This window comes from Grammomys surdaster, unplaced genomic scaffold (assembly GCF_004785775.1).
Source record: "Grammomys surdaster isolate TR1022 unplaced genomic scaffold, NIH_TR_1.0 126153, whole genome shotgun sequence".
NCBI classification, from domain to species: Eukaryota; Metazoa; Chordata; class Mammalia; order Rodentia; family Muridae; genus Grammomys; species Grammomys surdaster.
Genome location: NW_021620961.1, coordinates 7,208,427 through 7,226,775, shown reverse-complemented (window position 1 = coordinate 7,226,775; position 18,349 = coordinate 7,208,427).

The window sequence follows — 18,349 nt, the reverse complement described above, 5'->3', positions numbered from 1 at the left end:
CTCTCTCTCTCTCTCTCTCTCTCTCTCTCTCTCTCTCTCTCTCTCTCCCTTCCTCTTCCTATCTCTCCCTCCTCCCTCTCTCTTTCTGTATGTTTCCTGAATTTTCTTTGTAGGAATGTACAGATGGAAATACATTCATTTTCTTATACTCCTTTCATAGGCTCTCATTTGTATTTTGCTTTCTCTGTTTAACAGGTAATCCTGCAAAACATGGCAGGTGGTTTAGTAGTAGTAGTAGTAGTAGTGTGTGTGTGTGTGTGTGTGTGTGTGTGGTTTGTGTGTGTGTGTGTCTGTATGTCTGTGTGTCTGTGTGTGTCTGTGTGTGTCTGTGTGTGTCTTTGTGTATGTGTGTCTACAGATACAGGGTGTTTTCCTCTCTTACTCTAAGTGAGTTTTTAGAAAGGATCTCATTAACCTGGAGCTCACCAAATCAGCTAGTCTAGCATGCCAGAAAATGCCAGGGATTCTGTCCAGATTTTACATTGATCCTGGGGATCCAAACTTAAGTCCTCATGCATATGTGGCAAGCATTTGCTTCCTTCTTCTTAGTCTATGTTCCTGGTTTTTTACATATGTACAATATACTAGATATTTCTGTGTATTGGGCTGTTTTCAATATTCCTTAAATCAATACTCCTATAATAACCTTGCCTATGCATATTTTGCAATTTTGGGGAATATCTTTAGGTTTCTATCTCAGAAGTTGAAATTAGGTTGAGGAAAGTGGCATGTGTATTGATTAAATATTGGAATCTTCAGTAAATTGTTAAGAAATTATTAATTAAACATTTACAAACAATATATTTTGACCCTGTTTTACCTCTCTCCACTTCTCTCACCTCTCCACCCACAGCTTCATGTTCTTTCTCTCTTTCAAAGAAGAAAATAAACAAAATTTTCTCCTAATACAAACAACAAAATTCAAAACATACAAAAATCCAATAAGACAAAAAAAATGCCAAAGCAAAACAAATGAAATAAAGGGCCCACACAAGAAAACATGGAGTTCATTTTATGTTGGCAAAGTCCATCTGGACACGGGGGCCTTCCCTAAAGTATGACTCACAAAGCTAGTGATATCTTGCTGTAGAAAGTGATTTCTTCCTTCTCAGAAGCGCTTTTTTTAAATTTATTTTTATTAGATTTTTTTATTTACATTTCAAATGTTATTCCCTTTCCGAGTTTCTGCTCCGGAATCCCCCTATCCCCTCCTCCTCCTCCTACTTCTATAAGGGTGTTCCCCTACCCAACCACCCCCACCTCTTCGCCCTGGTATTCCCCTACACTGGGGCATCAAGCCTTCATAGGGCCAAGGGCCTCTCCTCCCATTGATGCCAAACAAGGGCATCTTCTTCTACATATGCAGCTGGAGACATGAGTCCCTCCAAGTTTCAATTTCAAGTAGCTTTTGGTTAGGATTGGGAGTTCTGTGTCGTTTCCCTCTCTCAGTGTTCTAGTCATGTCAAGCTTGAATCTGTACATTCTATTTAGCACCAAATGTTCCAAAGTCCCTCCTTCCCCATACATTGTCCAGTTGTGTGTCTCTGTGTTGTTTCCCATCTACTACAAGAGCTTCTCTGATGAGAGATGAGTAAGACATACATGTCTGTAGACATTTTATCATAATATTTTTTTAGCAGAATAAAGAAGAGATACAGATATAGAAGCTCTGAAACTGCATTATCGAACTGCTGGTACAGTGTAAGAGTCCTTGCCAAACAATGCCGTTAATTAACACATAATTGCAATGTCAGATACAACACTTCATGTTAATACATACATACACTGAATACTAACAAATTCAGGCTAAGTAATGTGTCCATCTCATTACCTATTCATGTGTGAAGCCACTGTGGTCCACTCTTCTTCTTCTACATAAAGCACATAGTAGGTTACTGTGAAATGTAGTCACGTCATTGTGCTATTAAACACTGGAAAATATTTCCCCAAATAAATGTATTATGGTAGTTGTTATTCCTCATCTCTCAACTCCACCCTTCTCTTAGTTTCTAGTAATTTCTATTTCTCTTCAACATTATGATCAAGTTATTCTTTCTTTCACAGTTTGAGATTTAGGTTTTTGAAAACTATTTTTCAGTTAACTTTTATATATTAAGAAATAAAGTTTCATTCGTGTGTATGTGTGTGTGTGTGCGCGCGAGCGGGCGCATGCACGCATGTGCACACAACTGTGCATGTAGTAGATAGATATTTATCTTTCTTAATATAATTTCTTGAAGACATTATTCTTTTTTAAAATAATATTCTCATTGATTATTTTGGAATTTCACATTATGAACTACAATCACACTCTCTTTCCAGTCCTTTCAAGTCTGCCCCAACCCCTTTCCCCAAAGAAGGAGGAGAAGTAGGAGGAGGAGAAAGAGAAGGAAGGAGAGGAAAAGTGGGAGAGGAAGGAGACAGAGAGGAAAAGGGAGGAAGAGGAGGAGGGGGAGGAGGGGGAGGAGGGGGAGGAGGAGGAGGAGGAGGAAAGAAGACAAAATTTTAGCTTTTATTGCCCATATATACTTAAACGTGCTGAAGCATGGTCAAACTCTTTGAGGCTAGCCCCTTAAAACCATTAACTTCTTCCTCACCCACACCCCTGCCAGAAGACATCAACTGTCAACATTTTAGCATCTTAATCTCAATTTTTAAGAGTTTTCTTCAATAGCATTCTGTCTAGTCTGTTACTTTTAGGTAGGGATTCTACTGGATCCAGAGTCTGTGTTGATGTCTATGGTCTGTATGACTACTCAAGGCCATGTGGATGTCTATGATCTGTGGTGCAGCTTGAAGCCATGTTGATGATATTCATAATCTCTACTGCCACCAGAATCCATGCTCAGGTTTGTGCATTTGGTGATGGTGGAGACCCTGTGGATGTCTGTGGTCTGAGCTATTGACAGAAACCATGTGTAAGTCCACAATACATGCTCCTGCTGACAGTAAAGGACAAGGAAGCTACTTTTGCCATGGTAGTGATGACTGCAGATTGTTTAGAAAGAGGACTATAAAAGGCTTTCGAACAATCTCTACCCCCTGTACTCTACCCCCCAAAATGATTATTTTTTAATTAGATATTTTATTTATTTACACTTCAGATGTCATCCCCTTTCCTCATTTCCCCTCCCTAGAACCACCTATCCCATCCCCCCTCCTCTTTTTTCTTTTTATACCATTTGAATTACATGCATGTATTAAGGTAAGTCCTAGTTTGAGGGTCTAGCAATACAATAGATGCAAATAGTCAAGGAACAAACAATACAATAAACACAAATAGTCAAAGAACAAGCAAGGCAATAAACAAAGTTCCATAAAGCCTCCCATGTTCACTATTTCTAAGGGCTTATCAGGATGACCAAAATATCTGAGCCAACTTCCCTGTCTTAGCCCAAAGTTATTTTCATGTCTGAAGCCTACTTCCTTGTTCTAGCCTAAAATTTAGGTTCCTGTCTGAAATTACGTCTTTGTTGTAGCCTAATATCAGATTCCTACCTGAAACCTACTTACTTCCTTGTCCTTGGCCAATGTCATACTGCATATTGTTAGTGTCCTTGAGATCATGCTGGGTGATGCACAGTCTTTTCCATTTCTATGTTGATTTTTATGCCTGTATTATGAATTGTAGGTTCCTAGAGTGGCATGTACTAAAGTCAGGGTGATGCCTCAGATCTGACTTCTATGATCAGCGTTGCTCTGACAGTTTGATTTCTTTTGCATTCACATATAAATAGTACAACCTTTTTTTTTCTATTTCTGTAAATGTTGATGCTTTGTTGGGATTACTGTGAGTCTGCAAAGTCCCATCAGGTAAAATGTACATTTTAGCAATTCATCCCACTATAAATACATAGGATCTTCACCAGCTTTGTTATCTTCAAGTTTTTTAGTGCTTTATAATTTTTAACTTTGGGGTTGTATTTCCTTTTGTTTTATTCTTGAGCTTTTATTCTTTATTCTTATATAGTGTTTTTATTCTTTATTCTTATAACTATCATGAATAATATTGTTGGCTTGATTTATTTTTCAACAGATTTGGTACTGGGATATAAAAGTGCTAGCCTGGAGATAGGTAGATTGTGGCGCACTTAGAATATGATTGTTATACAAGCCTGAAGATCTGAGTTCAAACCATTAGCATCTATTAAAAGCTGTATCTTGCAGCACAAGCCAGCAATACTAATGGGAGGTGGTTTACGGAAGCAGGACAATCCCTGTGGCTCACTGGTCATCTAATCTAGATGAATTGCTGAGATGGCTCTAAAAATAAGATAGAGAGCTACTGAGAAAGGTACTGAGTGTGACTTCAGGTTTCCAGATGCATACCCATGTAAAAGAATTTTAATCCAGCAACATGGCTGCTCTTAAAGGGATCACATACAAAGCTCTTCTAAATCTATGTGATCTGGCTGCAAGGTAAACATGCTACATACCGTTAATTCCTCTGCCTGGAATACAGACATATCTCTCTATTTTAATCTCTAATAATAAAGGTAAAGTTAGTTTGTAGCAGGAAGCAGCCATGTTGAAAGTGAAGTCTACTTGAGGGGAAGACACAGTGATGAATCAAAGATTTGACAAAATGAGTCAGAGTTAGAATATAAGAAACTTTCACGTGACAGTCAGGAAAAAGAGGCTTCAGAAGAGAAGGGTAGAGTGAGTAAGGTGTGGCGAGCAGTTCAGAGAGATCAGTTCAGTTGAGTTTAAGCAATGAAATGGAGTTCAGTTGAGTTCAGTTCAGTGTAGTTTGGTGCAGTTCACTTGAATGCAGTTGAGCATGTGTCGCTCTGTTCAGTTCCAGTTAATGCTGTCAGTGCAGTTCAATTTGAGGAATCAGTGGCAGTTTTTCCAAGCAGAGCAATTCAGTAAGAAATGGAGAGAAGGCAGTTTGAATCAGTCAACTTAGAGAGGAGTTTGAGCCACAGCAGCTGAGTTGAAGCCAGCCAGCCAGCCAGAATTCAGAAGAAACTATAAAGGGTGAGTTTATTCAGCTGTAAACCTCTGAGACAAAAATTACACTTGGTGAATAAAAGTTATTTTACCCATCTACCCATATGAATGCATAAGTGTGTGTGTCTGTGTGTGTGTGTGGGGGGGTGTATACACACACATACAATTAAGTGATGTTTAAATTTCTTCCCAACTCTTTGTCATTGACAACCACTTAAAGCTATTTTGGAGCTTCATGTAATAATGTCTTCTTTCTGGGCATTGGTACTTTTACTTCATGTTAGGTCACTGACTTGAATTATACAAAACTTAATTAGGTGGTCAGCATAAATGAGTGATAGCAGTCTTCTAACTATTTGATGATAGTAATTTTGTAAGTCTTCCCCTCTTATCTCAGAAAAGAGAAATCAAAAGAGAAATAAAAATAAATTTGAAGTAACATCAACAAAATAGAACTGAGGAGAACACTATTTTATAATATGCTAAACAATACTTTGTAGTATAACACATCTGGGTACTTGATAATGATTATGTGTCAAGGAAATCATGAAGAACAGAAAAATGGTTTTGGAAATCTGTATAACAAAAACCATTATTATTATTATTATTATTATTAAGCTTTTTTCAGTCAAGAGGAATACCAGATGGAAACAAAACATTAGGAGTTTGTGAACCTGAAATTATTAATGGCATATCACAGTATACAGCTGGACAATATTCTGATATCTTTGTTCTAGGGTTTTACTCATTTTTCTAATGTTTTCAGCTCAGTTTAAACTGAATCAGGTTATAAAATAGCTAGAGTAAAGTCTCATCCATTAAGTGAGCAAACTGACAAAGGAAAACAGTCTGTTCTGTAATTCTCCCCTAAACATAAAGGAAGGGTACAGGTGATTTCAGTCTTTGTATGGGGTTTGGCTGGAATTTTCTTTGTGACAATGGTAAGTGAATTATTTATCATCCCCGATTGCAAACTAGATGCAGTATAGTAATCCAGAGGTTATTCATATGTCCTTTAAGATTGATGCAAAATGGCTGTACATGGCACATTGGCATTCATTTCTTCAAAATTATTCTGGTGTAGTTGTAAAGGGAGCCTTCAAGGATCAGTCTGATTTTCTCAGTGGTGAGCTGGAGACAGTGTTGGGAAATATTCTGCCTCAGGCATCGATGTGAATCACTGAGACAATGAGAGACTGGAAAAGAAGTTCAAATTCATCTTAATTTTCCAGACCAAGTTATCCCTGCAAAACTAATTTTCAATTTCCTTTAAACATATAGTGCTTACTTTCCTGAATAATACATGTAAACATATAGAGCTATTTTTCCCAATTTTAGAATTCCTCTATTATGGGTAAAGCAAAAGTCAAGAGAATTAAAGCAATATGAAAAATGACCAAATTACTATTGCCCTTGAGCTGGGCACAGTTGGAGTTTATCAGTGGGTCATTTTATATCCTCTGGTAATGTTTCTGTCTCCTGAAGCTCCATGAATATTCTGTATCTTCTGAGGCAATTCTATAGAAAAACTATCAGCAAAATTGTTTTTATTCAATGAAGGTACCTGATTTACTGGGGTAAAAAAAAATCAAATCATGTCAGTTTCTACTTTGCCTCAGCATAAAATCTATACAAAGTAATGAATAGCAGATACTGATATTCAGCAAAAAAATTTATACATAATTTCTATATTTGGATATCATGTAGTATCTGACGACTCACTGTTTTGTTACAGTTCTTTACTATGATTAAGACTAAGGGAGTATTGAGAAAATTATTTTACTCAACTTTAATTAAAGTGCATTTTTGTTTTAATAGGTGCCTGACAGTGGCATAAACAACAATGTTGTATTTCTTTCAGATTTTAGAGTTTATCACAATGTACAAAATAGATGCTATTTAGATTCAATCTGTAAACAATGATTCAAATATCTATTATACCAAGGAAAACTGATATCAAATGTTGCCTTAAGGAGCCTAGGTAGTGTGGCTATAATATTGCACAATATTCTTAGAGATTCTTTTACTTAAAGTTATTATTATTTGACTTGTACCTGGTGCATAGGCCTATTAATAGTGATTTTATCATTATTATTTCTTTTGCAAATAAATGAGTCAGGCAAGAAAATATTAAATGCAGTTTTAAGCAGTTTTGGAAATAAACATTGCATCTTTGGACTATTAAGCATTCCTTTGGTTAATGGATCCATTAGATCTAAGTAAGCAAGCCATACTGGAGGTACTTTATTTATCTGGAGGAGTTTATTTATCTTTAAATGTTTGATTTCATTTTTCCATGCTATGGTGGGATAGAAAAGATTTGATGACTTTGTGTTTTGCTGGATTCATCCCAGTTTGCTTCTATTATTTTGATAATATTTATAAGAATAATAATATAGAAAATACTACACATTCAATGTTTGCTTTCATCAGAAATGTTGCTATACATGTTATTAATTTTAAAAATCAGTTTTGCTATTATCTTAGATGCCTTGTACATTCAGAAGGCTGTCCCATAATTATATGATTTATCTAAAATTAAAGTTTCTGCATAATTCATGCTCATTTGCAACAATCTCACCAACTTTTTCATTAAGAAAAATAATCATTGAAAAACTCATTGACCACACAATGAAATCATAGAACACAAAATGGAAAAGGGTGTGTAGCTCACTGGTAAATTAATTGCTTGTAGTGTACAAGACTCTGGGTTTGGTTCCTGGTAACACACACACACACTCACACATGCTCACACACACACACACACACACACACACACATATGGATAGAAGAAGATAGAAAGATATACACAGTAACAGCACAATAACATAGGCAGTAGTAACTCTAGTCTTTCAACATGAGAAAAGTAGACTCTCCTTGAGGGACATCCTAACAACTTAGTGATAAATGAGACCTCTGTGACTGAGAGCTACTTTGTCATCGGTTTTGTTTGTATTCAGTATGTTTACATCTGTGAAATGAACCAGACTGTGCCTGGTGAGAGTCACAGTATTACAGCTATAAATACATCTTTAGAGATGATGTTATGTGTAACACATGAAATTGTTAAACAACTGTAGAATTATCAAGTGAGTGTATTATTTCAACACAAACAAAAGTTCTCATATAAACTTTTGAATCTGCCATTTCCTGTTCATTTCCATTCATATGACTATATCTTCTGTTTCCTATCTAGAGAAAGGGAAAAATAGGATCAATTGATATTTCAGTATATATTGATGTGGTCCTGTTTTCTACCTTTTAGATTTAAATTAAGTTTTAGTAAATTATAATGTTAACATCCCTGGTGCCAAACATTTATTTGAAACTATATTTAAGAAAACACTTACCTAGCCTTAATTTGAGTGCAACTGTGAGTCTCTTACCTAAATCAACACTTAGCAAAATTGGTTATGTATATTGATGGATATTAATAAACAAGTAGAAAATTGTCCAAAACTTTTTGTACAGAGTTTATCTTAGTCTTAAAAGTCTACAGACAATTTTAAGCTATCCATTAAACCCTAAAATCATATGCAAATCATTGTGAGATATAAAGTTTTAATGGTGAGCTTATCTGTGACCTTTCTAAGATTCTCAAAAGGTTCCCCATGTGATGAAAATGAGGAAGCATTATTGACCTTCTACTTTGGATTTACAAGTGACTCAATCTAACTGGACATAGTTTGTTATTTTAAAAAAGTTTTTAAAAATATTATCACCTGCCTAATGCCATGCAACTATGAAAAGGGTGAATATAGTTGGTTACATTTTGAAATACCCAGAAGAGTTTCTCACCATATTTTCATCATTACTCTTTGACCCTCAAATTCTAGTCGTTCAGTCGCCTCCATAAATGTTATCCACTAACTGAAAACGCTGGAGCCTTCATGCACCTCCCTGTTGAACAGAGAAAAATTCCAACCCAGCACTAGATATCTAAATGTAAACAGAGACTTCACTTTGCTTGGTTTCTGGAAGAATTGAATAATAATAATCAGAATTTTCACAAATAATTTCTCAGAGGAGACCTGAATTTAGATTATTATGTAAACAAACCACTATATCTTTCATGCATCAATGATCATTGCTTAGTATGATAAATTATAAAAACAAAAGCACTCAGTGTTTCCTCTGTGGTATCTAGGCTGAGGGCATAAGGAATAAGAATTTTCAATATTTCACCAAGGAAGGACGAGGATGTTATAGTTAGACCTGTCAATGAGAAATAAGAATGAATCCTGGTAGTTTGCCTTTTATGCCCTTAGCATTCATGTTTAGTTTGTCTGTGGAGATAATTTACGAGTGCTTGGAAACTAAAATCTAAAAGGTAGCTGATTAAAAGATAACAACTTAGTATGTCCTTATATAACCTCAGAAACGTCCTCATAGCCATGTGCATATGCACATTGGTGAGTTTATAATCATTACGTAACTCTGTTAAAGGTTAAATAATTTTAAATTTAAACATAGGAAAACATTATGTTAAAATTAAGAATATTGCTTTAATATTTTTTCAATTAAAAAAGTAAAGATCACGTTATGTTTAACATGTGTAGCACCAATTCTGGGAAGGAAATACAGAGAAATTAAGTTTACCATTAGAGAAAGCAGTTTTTCTCCTGACTCACCACTAGGGGGAGAAGATTGCCAGATTGCTAGGAGAGACTTTAACATTATTGAACTTTAGGTTAAGCTTTGCTCTGTGTGTGTGTGTGTGTGTGTGTGTGTGTGTGTGTACCCATGCTTATGCATACCAGAATATATTAACTATTAATAAAAAAATTGAGGGTTTTGTACATTGTTTTAAAAACCTGGACATGCTTAGTAATACTGGAATCTAATACCAACACTGAATATGTTCTGGCTTTTTAACATTCAAAATCCATCCATTTTCCTAAGCCTTTCAGAGCTAAGGCTTGACAACTTTCCTTAAATCTCAGAGGGAAGGACTTGGAAGAAGGCCATTTCATATTATGGTCAAAAGAACAGCTGTTCTTTGGTCTGAATGAATGTTGTAACTCTATAAGGAATCATAGAAAGCTTGGTTTTGATAATGGAGTGAAAGTCTACCTAGTCACTGAATTTGACGTTTCCTTCTATGTTTCTTTGATAAAACTTCAGCTGGATACAAGCCCTAATCTCATAATAAAATGAGCTTTCCTTGGAGGCCCCGTGTCAACTATTGAGGGTGACAACATTGACCTGAGTTTGGACTTCAGAACTTTCTGAATGAATACAATTTCACAATAGATGATGTTTCATTATGATTTTCAATTTTGCAAACATTCCTCCAACCCATTTTTCTTATCCTTAAAAAACTAAGAAAATATGTTTTAATCATTGGGTATAAAAATCTCCAAATTCACATTTTTTTTCTGCTTACAAACCGTAATCTTAAAATTTGGTCGCTTTATAAAAATCTATGACTTACTCTGTATCATATAAAATGCATCTTTGTCAAATAAAGAATGTGTACTGTGAAAAAGACATGTCCTGCCCCGATGACAGTTTTGTTTTTTTTGTTTCCTTCCCCTATTTTCTTTCTCCTATTTACAGTTCTTCTTCATATTTTCTGAATTCTCCTAACCTCCCCTGTAGCTTTCCTGCCTCGTTCCTGCCCCTCCCACTCCATCCCCATTCTCAAATGAATGCCCCTTTATCTGTTTTTCTTAACAACCTCCTGCATTTCACTTTACTTAATTTTTTCCCAATAATATTAATGATTCTTTATATCTTCCTGCCATCACCCCTCCCTTGCATTATACTGTTTCATCTACTGTCTCCCGAAGCGAAGCTGCGATTTACTCAGGGGAGGTACTTTTTCATGTGCACAGCTCATTGCTATGATGATTTCAGTGGTGCCAGCATACTTTAACCACATCATTATCAGGGAGCCTCAGAGCTTAGCTCACAGAAAATATCCATCTTTAAAGGATTTTGTTTCCATTAATCAATTGTGGAACTCGAGATTCAGGCAAGGCGAGCATTTATTAGAATGTGGTCTGCTTGTTCTCACACACACTTCATTTCCGTTGCTATCTAAGAAGAAGGAATTGTACAAGGCTCGTGTTCCCCCATCGCCCTTACCTTTCTATATCCCACCCAGCCCCTCTCCCACATCCATTCTCCCGTACAGTAGTTATAGCAGAACATGCAGCAGGATGGCATTGTGCGAACTGGTGGCCACACAAGTACTTTGTATTCACGGGAGGTTTAGAAGTTCAGCAGCTGCATATAAATATGCATAGTTGAGAGATTCATGATGCTGCCTCCTCATTCTAGTGCTGGTTGGCTGCAGTGCAGGCACTACAAATCAATGAACATTTTCCCTATCCATCAGCTGCTCACTTGCAAGCAGACAAAACACTTACAATGCCAGAAACCCACAGAGAGAGCTCCTTAGTGAAAGAAACCTCACCGTCAGAAGATTCAAAATAGCCGTCTCCCTCCCACCCTGAAACTCCACAGCCCTCGACCTCAAATGTCTTCTTCTTATCCAGTGGAGATCATAAGCCCTTAAAAAAATATCACCAGAAAAGAAAGAGGGAGAAAAGGAGCAATGATAAATGAGGGTTTTGAGGGTCCTCACATTGTACTTGTCACAAAACAAAGGATCCGTTGAGCATCAACACTTTAGAAAATAAAAATAAATAAATAAAAGCATGAATCTGCTTATGTTGATTGTACTGCTTTACAGTTATAGTGTTGAGTGTAGTAGCATTTACATATGCATAGTAATAGCCCATGTGGCAGACATTTGTAATTCATCCACAGTTATTAGATGGCTTTGTGTACGGCAGGGTTATGATTATGGAGACAAAACATAGCCAGCCAGACAGACAGACAGACAGGCAGACAATGTGCCTCATAGTGAAAAATCATGTGTTCTCCTGTTGATTGAGCAAGTTTTGTAGAGGGTTCAGATATATTTATGTTAACATTATAAACATTTTAGTAAAAGCTTAATCTTATTTAATACAGATTCGTATACATCATGGCAATTAGTCAAATGCATATTTCTTGATGAAAAGATATAAATTTATTTTGTCTAGAGAAAAAGCCCTTAGATGGATTAACCGTGATAAAAAAAAAAATAACTTATTGTGCTGAAATAGTGCTGAGCTGTTACTCTGTATTTTTAACACCGTCAACTTGGCAGTAAAAATTTCAATGAGGATAATAATCCATTTGAAGCTTTTCCACCATGTGTTCATTCACTCAGCACTCCCCTCCTTTACAATACTATTACAGTACTATGGAATGTAGAACACAACATGGTGGTATCTGCGGATCCTCTTTGAAGCATGAATGTTGTTTGAGGCATATCACTATGTAAACACGTACTTGAGTAGGTGGCCTTCAAATTTAAGAAAAGTATAGTTCAAGAGTCGGTATACTGAAGCTTTTTCATGAAGAGTTGATAATTAAATGACAACTCTATTCCAAATGTATCTATTCAGTTATTATAATCAGTGACCATATTGCTAGAAGATCAAACATAAATTTCATTTAGATTGTTTAACTAATCCTTTACTCTGACTCGAGGAAGCTGACAGACATGTCCATGTCTTTTTCCTATGAGGAGCAAAGCCAAAATCTGAGCCCCTTTCTACTGAAACCCAGCACTCATCCACACATGATTTTCCACTAAGCCATATTGAATTACAAGGCTGAATGTGATAATTGCTGTAGTGGATCAGAGGAGGTAGAGATTCCAGCTGGGATGACCAAAGAAGACATCATTAAGAAGGAGTTGCATTTGAGCAGGCCTTTGAGGAGTGGGCACAGGAACAAAGCAAACACAGCAGAAGGCTTAGCATCTGAGAAACCTGAGGACTCTGGAAAATCCTTGCCAGACAGCCAGAGACAGTGTTTTTGGTGAAATGATGCTGTAAATAACACTACTATTAAAAGAACCAACAGCAAGAATCCTCACTTATTAGAAATGGAATTCATAAATAAATTTAGAGGTCAGCCGCAAACATGTCAGTCAAAGTGTTGGAAACTTCACTTTCTTTACTTTTGGAGTAAAAGCATGAACAACAACAACAAAAAAAACCCACTGAACTCTCTTCACAGGGAGTCCAAGACAAGGTTTTCACTTTCCTTTCTTTTAGAATTCAAAAAAAAAGTAATATTAGAAGTAGACAATTAAAAAAATACTAGTTGTAACATGCAAATAGAACTATTCTTTGAACATAAGACCTAGCTATGAGCTTGCATATCCACAGCTACATATCTGTATACAAACCAATTATTTAAACTTTAATTCTGAGAAAACTTCCTGTGCTGTGTAATATTTCCATCAATTTAAAATTGCTAACTGATTTCAGAACAATTTATTCAACATAAAGAGATTGAAAACATTAAGTATGTGATAAATACTTGGGCATGGCATTATCTCCCACTCTCTGATTCTGTATTTCAGCCCATGCAAAAGACAGAAACTCCTATGCATAATGGACATTCATATGTTGATAAAATGGTATTCTGTAGTATTGAAATGTGAATGGATATATTCACTAATCTACTCTTCTTGCTATCCAGACACTATTTAGGCAAATTTCAGAATTTTTTTAAAATTAACATTCATTTAGATGTCTTTCTAAAAATCTCAAATTAGTATGTGTTTTAGTGAGGAACATCTCAAGTGAGTATAATGTGTGTGTGTGTGTGTATGTGTGTGTGTGTATGTGTGTATGTGTGTATGTGTGTATATGTGTTTTGAACACATGCAGATAAGTGGAGGAAACATGAGAACTTGAAGCATCAACATAATGTTTAGTTTGAATTGACCTCACAACATATTATCATTATGTCCCTTTGCCCCCACTTATTTGGTTTCCTATTCAATAAAATGAACAACAAAAAGAAAAAAGAAATAGTTTCTTTGAATTTATAGTGAGAAGAAAAGGAAACACCCTTTTGCCCAGGATTTTTGTAAAGGCCACTTAAAGGATTTTGGTGGGGAAGTCTTCCTTGAATAGAATCCCTGAGATGGAATTCTACCCTGCCAAACCCTTTCCAGGGAAGGTGAGTCTTGTGAGTTTCCATCCTCTTCATTTTCATAGTACACATTCTTCTATGTCTTGATCATAACCTATTTGGAATTGAGCTTGTATTTAGATTCCAATCAATTTCAGATTTATTAGTTTTATTTTAATCATTTGAGTTCATTTGAACTGAGTGTAGCAAATAAAGCAATGTTTGGGTCTTATTAATTTTCATCTTAAGTAGGGATAGTTTAAGCTCAGTCTGCTTAAATCAGTTCATGGTCAACTTAGCTACTCGACAAATATTTATTGAGTACCAAATTAAATATATTAATTAACACCAAATGTTGCTCACAGAAAGGGAACTCTAACCTTGATATTTTATATTGAGTGAGATTAGATTTTAGAGAGGCAACCAACTTAATATCTTAAATTATTGTTCAAAAAATAATCATTGAGTGAATGATAGTTTCCAGGTCCTTTGAAAGCTAAGGAATCAATAACTTATATAAACTCAGTCTTTGTTAAACAGTGGTACCAGTAACATTTTCTGATGAAGACATCTCTCAGAGAATTTGCCCCTCAGTTTATTTAAAGGAGATGGTAGCTGATTAAATTTTGAGCAAAAAAATCACTTAGAAATGAAGCAATGTAGATTATGGTAAATTTTATTTTCACAAAAGAAAAAAATGTCTTCTTTTAGTAAAAAAGCAGCAGTCTCCTATAGACACAATGTCAAGGTAAAACAATTTCTACTTTATGAATATTTCTTGTAGAAGGTTCTTCAACATATTTCCGAACACCATCACTGGGTTGGGGTGTAATAAAATTTTCATTGGTCACAGGCTTTGTAAATTGCTTGCTGAGAAGGCGTTAGAACCCATGTTCAGATCCCCAGCATCCATGTAGTAATGGTGGTAATAATGATAGCAATAGCAACAGCAATACCAATCTGGTAGCAAATGTACATAAATCCAGCACTGTGTGGGAAGATGCAGGCTGACCCCTGATTATGATCAGCTATTCTAGCTAACTGGTGAGCTCTGGGACCAAAGAGATGTTTCATGTCAAAAACTAAGGTAGAGAATAACTAAGAAAGAAAGTTGACATCAATCTCTGGCTCCTGCATTCCCGTGCACAGGTGAACACTCCTCTTCCCACATACATAAATACCAAGTGTTCTATAGTAATTTGAATTTCTTATCTAATTAAAGGCATATATTTTAAGAAAATTAGGTATTCATAAAACTGAGAACAGTACAAAATCACACGAAGATCAGATCTTAGAGTATTAACCCAATATTTATATGTAACATAATATAATTAGTTCTGTAATGGAATCTTGATCTGGGAAATTAGGGCAGATTTGAACTCCTTTTCTAAGCACTATTCTGACAGATTTTATATTCAAGGACAGAGGAAGGAAGTTTTACCACACTCTGACTGGAAGAGAATGACAGATTTTTTTTTTTAATTTAAAGGCAGACACAAAGAACACTAGACAGAATAATGTAATGTGTAAGATCATAAATTAATGATCAGATTGCAATAGGTGAAATTTTAATGATACATTGGATTCTGTATTCTAAATCATTTTTCCACCTTGAAACAAGTATATTGGCATAATGAGTAAATACCTTAAGATTAAAACGCTATTTCAATTTAACACTGTTTTCCCCCAATCAAGTACTGCATTGTGAGAATCATATTAACAAGTGACTATTTACCTTAATAAGTATTCGACCACCTTGGATTTTATTTTCAATGCCTTTATACTGTGTATTCAGTTTTTCAAATACTTTGGCCACTACAAAAATATAGAAAAAATGATATCTACAAAATGTTAGCTTGTTTCTTCATTTGTTACTTGGACCCAGTAACATTAATTTGAAATGTTATTCATCTGTGATATAAAATTGTGACCAAATTCGATTGCTGACCATTTACTGTTTTCTTGTTTTCTTACTTCTAATTCTCATAAACCCCATCCTGACAGTAATACTTAGAGTCTCAGGATCAAACTTTCCAAGTTAACGTTAAATTAGACCTTGTGTTATGAGCATGAATCCAGTCTCCCGTTCTTGAATCTCATTTCCATCTAAGCTTTATGTGAAGATGAAGTAGGGTGTCATATTGTATCTGAACCTGCTCAACATTGATGCGTGTCAAATGCTTAATCCTTAGAACTATTGGCATCCATTCAGCCTTCTCAATAGATATCTATCTGTTAGGTCCTAGGCTAGGAAGTGATGATGTAAAGCAGACTATCATCTTTGCCTTTAGGAAATTTTATTGTGGTGATGAGAGATGACAGTGTCTAGAGCCTATTGGATATGCTGAAGGACAAATACAGGGAGCTAATAGGGCTGAGAAAAATGTGTTAGTAAGGTGTTTGCCCTGTATGAATAAAGACCTAAATTTGATCCCAAGCAAGCACAAGAAGTTCAGACATGGTGACATCTATTTACAATCCTCTATAATCCCTGGTCTGGATATATTGATAGGTATTATCTTATAGTAAAAAATATTATTTAATAATCACACAAATAAATATGGAATTATGAATGATACTTTTATTACCAAACCATTCTGTCCTGAGATGCCAGGGACAACAGGCATAAGATAGTTTGAGTGGCCATAATGGATGAGTGCTAATGGCATCTAATTGTAAATGGCTAAATACGTATCTCTACACCCTACAACAAAGAAAATAAGCTCCCACAAGAAGTTTATCTAATGACAAAAGAGTTAAGTTAACTTAACTCAGTAGCAATCCCACAACCCTTACAGAATACAGGAGAACCATAATGGTTACCTGCCTTTTAACTGATACATCTCTAATACCTAGAAATTTGCCTGACACAGAAGAGATGCCCAGAAAATGAACAGAATAAAAGGTTACAGAAAAAAGAGGGGGTAAAGTCCTTCCAACAAAAAGATGAGAGGATGAAAAGTACACTGGAGAGTCAAAGACCAGAGAGTCAGACAGCAGTGCCATGGTATAAGACCAGGCAGGGACCCTGAGCTTGCTGCCACCTAAAACATAGTTTTCTCACCTCTTTTGTCTGAACCTCCTTTCTGCTAAAGTGTCATGGTGACATTTTACTCTGTTCTTGTTGCTGAACATATGCATTTTTAAAATATTTTATTGTATATTATGTGTTTATTTATGTGTATGAATGTGTTTCTGTGTGAATAGATGTCATGTATAGGCAAATATACACGGAGTCCAGAACAGCATCTTGATCTTCTGAACCAGTTATAGGCAGTGAGACACTTAAGAAACAAACTGGAATCCTCATGATATTCAGTAAGCCCTCTTAACTGCCCAACATTTCCCCAGTCCCATATGTGATACATATTTACATTAACACAATCCTTTCTCATTTTTTCCTCAAGAATTCTGAAATGTATCCAGCCCTCTTGTTCCATATCTCTTATTTTTTTTCTTTTTCAAGTTCTCAAAACTGTGGCTTAAACCAAGCACACCAGGGAAAAGTCACAGAAAAGCATAGACAACGTTACATGGAAAACATGATTCTAGAAGGACTCTGTGTGTGTGTGTGTGTGTGTGTGTGTGTGTGTCTGTGTGTGAGTCTGTGTATGTCTGTGTGTCTGTGTCTGTGTGAGTCTGTGTATGTCTTTGTGTGTGTCTGTGTGTGTGTGTGTCTGTGTATGTCTGTGTGTGTGTGTGTGTGTGTGTAAAATGCAAGCAAAATCCTTAAATATTTCCCATATTTAAGCACCATTTTGAAGAGACTTTATTATTATGTAAAGTACTTCTAATGACTAATGGAAAATATCTCAAAATATTACTTTTGAAATGGTATCAATAAAAATGACCTACATGTTTTTCAAAATATTAATATTTAGATTGTTATTCCCAAAGAAAAAATAATAAACTGCAAAACAATAATTATAAATAAGCAATAAAAATGTATAATACAGTTATAGAATCTCTGCATGCTGAGTGTTTAATTCACTAGACTGGAGGCATTTTGAAGCTCACAGATATTACAGTGCAAAGATTTTTTTATCATCCTACATATTCAAGAAATAGAAAATAGTATCTTTAAAGGAACTTTTTTTTTAAACATGTGCATTGTTGAAATTTATCTTGCACCTGTTCAGTAAAATGTAAACCCATCGCTAAACTTGTGTGCATTCCTATATTCTAACATACTACTTGTATATAATACTGTATCTCTCCATTAATTTAATGTCACCTTCAAAGCTCAGAGTTGTTAAGTTCAATGAGCATGTATGGTTGTCATAGATAGCCTTGGTTCTCAAATTGACGCAAAGTAGACATCACTTGAATGGAGATCCTCAAATGAGGAATTTCCTAGACAAAATTGACCAGTGGGCAGGTCTGTGTAGATTGTGTTAATTGTGAATTT